This window comes from Vicia villosa, unplaced genomic scaffold (genome assembly GCF_029867415.1).
Source record: "Vicia villosa cultivar HV-30 ecotype Madison, WI unplaced genomic scaffold, Vvil1.0 ctg.006067F_1_1, whole genome shotgun sequence".
NCBI lineage: Eukaryota > Viridiplantae > Streptophyta > Magnoliopsida > Fabales > Fabaceae > Vicia > Vicia villosa.
In genome coordinates, this window is record NW_026706723.1 from 30,099 (window position 1) to 37,500 (window position 7,402).

Sequence of the window (7,402 nt, forward strand, 5' to 3'; positions counted from 1 at the left end):
ATAAAACCATGTTATGTTGCCTTATATCCGTATCGAACATACCAATTCTTTTTAGCATGTATTGAGGCATTAGGTTCACTGCTGCTCCCCCATCAACTAGGACTTTATTTATGCCCACGTTCTCAATCTTAGCCCTGATATAGAGTGGCTTCAAATGATTTCGCATACCCTCATCAGGCCTTTCGAAGAAAGCATTCTGTTCTTCTACTGCACCATTATTCAGCACATAGTAACACACAGGTTTGTGTTTTGTCATTTCTTCGATATCAGCCTCTTCACAGTCTTCTACTTCAGTTTCCTGATTAAACTCGTGAGGGAGTACGGAAACAACATTACAATTCAAGTTTATAGATGACACTCCATCAAAATCAAAATCATTTGTCATTCTATCCTCTTCTTTCCAAGAATTTGAACGCATCTTGTCTTCTTCATCCAAGAGTTTTTCAGCTTCGAATAATCTGCGTTCTACCGGAGGTTTGTTTGACTTTGCCCCCTGGTATGGGGCTTGGTTGCTACTAGATTCTCCAGCTTCTCTTGGCCTGTATTCCTTCTGAGCCTTTTTCATTCTCTGATGCCTTCTCCACTGAGACCGGGACATAGGATTTCTTCCTTTATAATTCTCCAACCGATACGCCTCTCGATTTGGTCTTTGGAATTGTTTCCTATATGCCATTGCAGTTCTTCCACCTTGGTCCCAACTTCGCCATTTGTTGGTTCTTGCATCAGCTTGTACCCACCTATCCCTTGGCGCATCTGCAGGGATTTTGAAAGTCACCCTTCGAGTTCTGGGGTGTGGGCTATCAGGCCTCTTTGTTGTAGTCTGTGTGTCGAAACCGTACAGGTTAGGACGCAACCCCTGAGTTTCTTGACTCATGTAGCAATACACACATTCGAATGATCGTGCTAGCATTTCGTCATAGACTGCCCCACATCTTGGGCAGAGAGCAACTTCAGTGTTTTCTTTGTGGCATCTGACCAAAAATCCTACCAAGCTTTCCTCCATCTTTGGGTACAGTTGTAGTAGGGGATTTGGCTCTCTTCCTGGGTGATCCCACCTTTCGCGTCGAACCCTTTCGAAGTTGGCTTCGACCCTTTGATTCAGCATGATCGAACACCTTAGACACATCCATTGCTTACCACCATTTCTCTCGTGGCAATTCCAGAGATATTCTTTGAGGCTTTCGGTTCTAGGAGGAACTTCGATGCCCCCATTTTTCCTCGTCAGCCATGTCTCTAGTTCGCCAAATTCAGACACTGGTCGTCTGGCGCTGACCATGTTAACCGCTGCTGGAGGAACTTCAGAGATCTGGATTTTCTGGAGTTTCATCCTGAGGTCTTCAGTGGCCTCACTGTTTTCTTCCTTCGATGCTTCAGTTATTTCTGTCTTGGAAGATTCTTCAACAACAGTGTTGAAGACTATTTCACTTTTTAGGCTTTCAGTAGCCTGCTTTCCATTGAACATTGCTTTAGTCTCCACAACCTCGACTTCAGAAGCCTCCACCATGTTGATATCTTCTACCTCACAGAGGCTAGCGTCAGCAATGTTTAGGGGATTGGTATCGACCCTCATATGACTCTTGGTTTTGTCAGCAAACTTCAACCTTCCATCATTGAGAGCATTTTGAATTAGATCCCTGAAAAGAAAACATTGAGAAGTTTTATGGCCTAAAAACCCATGATATTTACAAAAACCTCTTTTCTTCCGTTGTTCCAACGGAGGAATTTTTGAATTTGGGGGTAGTATCATTTGGCCATCTTTTACCAATAAATCAAATATTTCATCACACTTGGTAATGTCGAATGTATAAGTTTTCTTAGGGAACCTATCATTCTTATCGTTTTCCACTGGGTTTTTTCCATTGGCAGGATTTAGCAATTTGCAGGCGTAAGGTGGCGCCTCTTTCAATTCAGCTAGGTCTATTTCGACTTCTTCAGGGCTATACGAGTCATTGAAAGACTCATCATCAGCGTCCTCGGCTTCGACGTACGCTATTCTCTCTTTCTTATAACTTTTATCCGCCCTAACTTTTTCTGCCTTCAGTCGTTCGACTTGTCGAACCCTATCTGCTAATTGGGCCATGTCCCTAAGGTATTGGGTATCTAGTTTCTTTCTTATTGAATAATCTAGACCACCTGCAGCCATTTCAACAAGTTCATGCTCTGGGACTGTTGTAAAACACCTTGATTTCAACAGACGGAACCTATTTAAATAATCATCAATTGTTTCTGTGAATTTTCTTTTAACACTGGCCAATTCTTTCAAACTTATCTTAGTTTGACCCATGTAGAATTGCTAAAGTCTTTCCAAGTATGCCCATGCATCTATCGAATTTGGTGGCAAAGTAGTAAACCAAATGAAGGCATTTTTTGTCAGCGAACTAGGGAAATACTTGATCCTTAAATCCTCGTTTCCCGCTAAGTCTCCTGCTTCTGTCAAATATCTAGCAATATGTTCCACCGTTGACTCGTTCGTTTCGCCTGAAAATTTTGTAAATTTGGGTACCTTAGTGCCCCTAGGCAATTCTGTCTGCATGATATAATCTGATATAGGGGATGTATAGTTTGGACGTCTAAGTCCAGTACTAAGGCCATTATTAGCCATAACCCTTTCTATCATGGCAGTTAGGTTATTTTCTGTAGCCAGATTTTCTCTTCTGACTCTTTGAACAATCTCATCTGGGTGTTCGTTCCTACCCACAATCCTTAATCTGGGTTGCTCCTCCTCCGTTTCTTGTCGAACGGGGACGGTTCTTTGATTTGAAGCTTCTAAGTTAATTATTGGAGTTCCTTCGAACACCTCCGTTCTTCGTGAGGGGCCTACATCCCTAGTAGCCATCCTAGATGATGGAACTATGTCTTGTACACGTTCTAAAATGGGCCTCTCTTCTTGATTCGAAGGCTGTTTGTCTTTCCTTTTAGGCGGCGTTACTCCCATGAATTCTGCCATTCGATTCATTTGAGATGATATCTTTTGGAACGTCTCCATGTTTTCTCTATTTGTAGAAGTAACATTTGCCATTAGTGGGCTTAAAACTGAAGTCAATTCTCTGGCCAAAACCCCTACCATATCATGGTTGCTTGCATCCATTTCTTGTCGAAATGCTGCTTGGTTATTTGTGGTAAAGTGACGCATCTGGGTAGAGAAACCAGTGTTATGTGCACTTCGACCCACTGAACTAACATTTGGTGAAAATGTCGCATTGTTAGTTGGGGCATATATAGGTCCTGCCCCTCGTACGCCTGTTCCATATTGGTATGGCATTCCGTATGGATTATTTGGTCTCCATTCGAAAGCAGAATTCGCGCCTTGACCAAACAAATTGTTTGCAGCATTTGTCGAGGCAAACAATACGTCCTCTGCGCTTGTGGATGAGGGTGCGGTTGTCGACGCTGAAACTGGAATAGTCCCTGAGGGTCCTGTATTATTTTCAGGCATAGTCTGGGAATTATCTGCAGGTCTCGATCCATTTGGACCCGTTGCATCTCGTGTTTCTTGAGTAGAAGTCGAATTTGCCGCTCCTGATCCTGAACCTTGTGGGGGATCTTGATTACCCCCTGCACTGGCCGTAACGACCATTTTCCTGTTGTACCTTCGTTTGGGAATCGGTTGTGCACTGTTCTTTAATTTACCGTTCCTAAGGTTCATACAAGATCTTGATATTGTCTAGACAAAAATAAAGCAATTGATTAAAACTATCTGCTTGACACTGTCCCACTGGGCGTGCCAATTTGTTTACGGTGATTTCCGGTAAACAACCGCTAGTCTTCCAAACTATAATAAATAAGATTTGGTTACTTGCAGGATCGACTAGATTGATCCTAGGACACATAGTCAAGAAGATTGTCATCAATGTTTATTCGAATCATATTCATTATTTGTCTTCTTCAATAGGCGTTGTTCGATTAACAGAACAAATAGTCTTGACAATCACTTTGTTACATATAAATGTGACTTCAACGAAAAGATAAGTGACATAACATAGAAAATTAAAAGGACAATTGAAACGTAAAGAATCTTAAACTGCAGAAATGTAAAAGACTTTGAAAGTAAATAGCATGAAAGTAATTCGAAAGTAAATGACGTTAAAGTAAAGATACAGAAATGTAAATGACAAGAAGTAAACGAAATGCAGTAATTCTGAAAGATATTTAAAAGCAAAGGATAATACACATGTATTAAAATGGTGGTGTCATACGTACATTTTCTCAGCGAACTCTTTCTCTTAACGCTTGATACTTGAGTAAATATGTGAGTGATTTGTACAAAATGAACACCCAGAATCCTATACTAATCTGCTGCCACGTTTCTCATAAGGACTTCTAGCGATGCCATCTATTACTGGACAGTTACAAAACCGTCTTCGAATTTCAAATCTTCCCGCCTGAGTCCGTCTTCGACGCGTGGCAGTGTATTAAAAACACTACGAAAAACACGCTAAGTAGTAATACTTGAATATATTTACAAATTCGTCTAAGTCCCCGAAGACACATACTTTTCACTAGCTTTCAGTATTCATTATCTTCATAGTGAACTTAGAAATATTTATTCTTGAAGCATGACCATCAGTAGTCATCCTTTTATTTTTAAGGGATGGCCATCAGTAACCATCTTTCCTTCGATTTTCTACCTCTTCGAAGGATAAATACTTCAAAACGAAATCTTCAGCTAACAAAGACTTACTGCATATGCTATGTTGAGTCTAGTACAAACCATAGCATACATCAAAGAACCAACTATATTAGCATATGGGATGCTATTCATATAGGCTCTTTCGACATCAGTATTGGGACACTGATCAATACTCAGCTTGAATTGAGGGTTTGTCGGAGTCATAACTGGCTTCGAATTCGACATACCAAATCTTTTGAGAATCTTTCGTAGATATGCCTCTTGAGATAAGCATAAATTCAACTTCTTTCTATCTCTTCGAGTGTCAATTCCAAGAATCCTGGAAGCGGCTCCCAGATCCTTCATATCGAACTCCTTATTGAGTTCAGCCTTCACCCTCATTACATCTTCGACATTGTTTCTTGCTATGAGAATATCATCCACATAAAGCAACAAGATAACAAATGAATTACCAGGTCTAAATCTGAAGTAAACACAGTGGTCGAACTGACTTCTAATGAAACTTATGCGTGCCATGAACTTGTCGAATCTACTATTCCACTGTCGAGGAGATTGTTTCAGCCCATACAAAGATCTCTTTAGCTTGCACACATAATCTTCCTTTCCCTTTTTGACATACCCTTCAGGTTGCCTCATCAGGATCGTTTCATCTAGATCACCATACAAAAACGCAGTTTTCACATCCATCTGTTCCAGTTCAAGATCGAACTGTGCCACCATGGCAAGCAACATTCGAATGGACCTATGCTTCACAACAGGAGAAAACACATCATTGAAGTCGACACCTTCTTTCTGAGTGAAACCCCTTGCAACTAACCTTGCCTTGTATCTTTTCGACGTCACTCCTTCGATTCCTTCCTTAACTTTGAAAATCCATTTACAGCTGACTAACCTTGCCCCAGCAGGTTTCTTGATCAGTTCCCAAGTGTGATTATAATGAAGAGATTTCATCTCATCATCCACGGCCTTCAGCCATTCAGTCTTATTTCGAATCCTCATAACTTCCTTGTGGTCTTTAGGTTCTTCGTCTAGAACCTCACTTGTAGAGATTAAGGCATAAGCTATAAGGTCTGCATACCCAAGTCTCTGAGGTGGCTTGATAGCTCTTCTTGACCTATCTCTTGACAATAGGTAGTCATCGACAGTTTCCTCAGCATCTTCTACTTCTTCTTCGACTTCATCAGGGATATGCAATTCAGCATCAACATGCTCCTCCTCAACAGGAATCTCTACCTGTTCCAGCTCTTCGTTAGATGTTTCTGTACTTCAACCAACATCATCATTTTTCTTAAAAGCCATTTCAGCTTCATTGAAAACTACATCTCGACTGGTGATACACCTCCTGTGACCTGGCTCTAGGCACCATAGCCTATAAGCTTTGACTCCTTCATGGTATCCCATGAACATGTATTTCAGAGCTCTAGGTTCGACCTTGTCTTGCCTAATGTGAGCATAGGCTACGCAGCCAAATACTCTCAGTTTGTCGAGATCTGGTGGATGCCCCGACCAAACTTCTTCAGGTGTCTTCATATATAACGCTATCGAAGGACATCTGTTTATCAGATATGTTGCTGTCGAAACAGCCTCAGCCCATAACACCTTCTGTAACCCCGCACTAGTCAACATGCATCTGACTCTCTCCAAAATAGTTCGATTAAACCTTTCAGCCAAACCATTTTGCTGTGGAGTACCTGCAGTAGTTATGTGTCTTGCAATACTAGAGCCCGCACAAAAACTGTCGAATGCCTCATTGCAAAGTTCAAGGCCATTGTCGGTTCTCAACCTCTTGACCTTTCTGCCAGTCTGATTTTCAACCAGAGTCTTCCAACTTTTGAAATTCTCAAAAGTTTCATGCTTAGTCTTCTGGATGAATACCCATAACTTCCTGGAATAATCATCAACTATGGATAGAAAATACCTTGCTCCTGAATGTGATGGACACCTTGCAGGCCCCCAAAGACCAGCATGGATGTAATCAAGGGATCCACGTGTTCTTTGTTTGCCTTTGTTGAACTTCACTCTACAAGATCTTCCAAGTACACAGGGTTCACAAAATTTCAGCTTTTCGACTTTGTCTCCACCAAGCAGATTTTGTTTCCCTAATTCGACCAGACCCCTTTCACTGACATGGCCCAATCTCATGTGCCAGATTTCTGTCTTCGATAAAGGTTTCGTGGATGCAACATTTGTCGAACCACTTACAACTTCAGCCTCAAGGGTATACAAGCCTTGTTTCTTCACGCCTCTCAAGACTTCCTTCGACCCCTTCATAACTCTTAGAACATTTTTCTCTCCTTGGAAAACATATCCTTTCTTGTTGGATTCACCAAGAGAAAGTAGATTTCTCTTTAAATCAGGAACATACCTGACTTCAGTCAACAACCTTATTGACTCATCATGGAGCTTGAATCTCACAGATCCAACACCTGCAATTTTGCAAGCTTTATTGTTTCCCAGCAGCACTGATCCACCATCTTGATCACATAATTCCTCGAACAAGTCTTTGTTTGGAGTCATGTGCCAAGTGCAACCTGAGTCCATAATCCACTCCTTCCTAGAGTCATTGCTTGAAACCACAAGGACATCAGATGATTCAAAATCATCTTGAACAATGGTTGCATTGCCATTATCCTTGACCTCCATGATCTTTCAGGCGTTCAGGGCACACCTTTCTAGTGTGACCCTCCTTCTTACAATGATAGCATCGAATACCAGATGCTTCGCCACTATAAGACTTTGACTGGCTTTTGCCCTTCTTCTTGTCGAACTTAC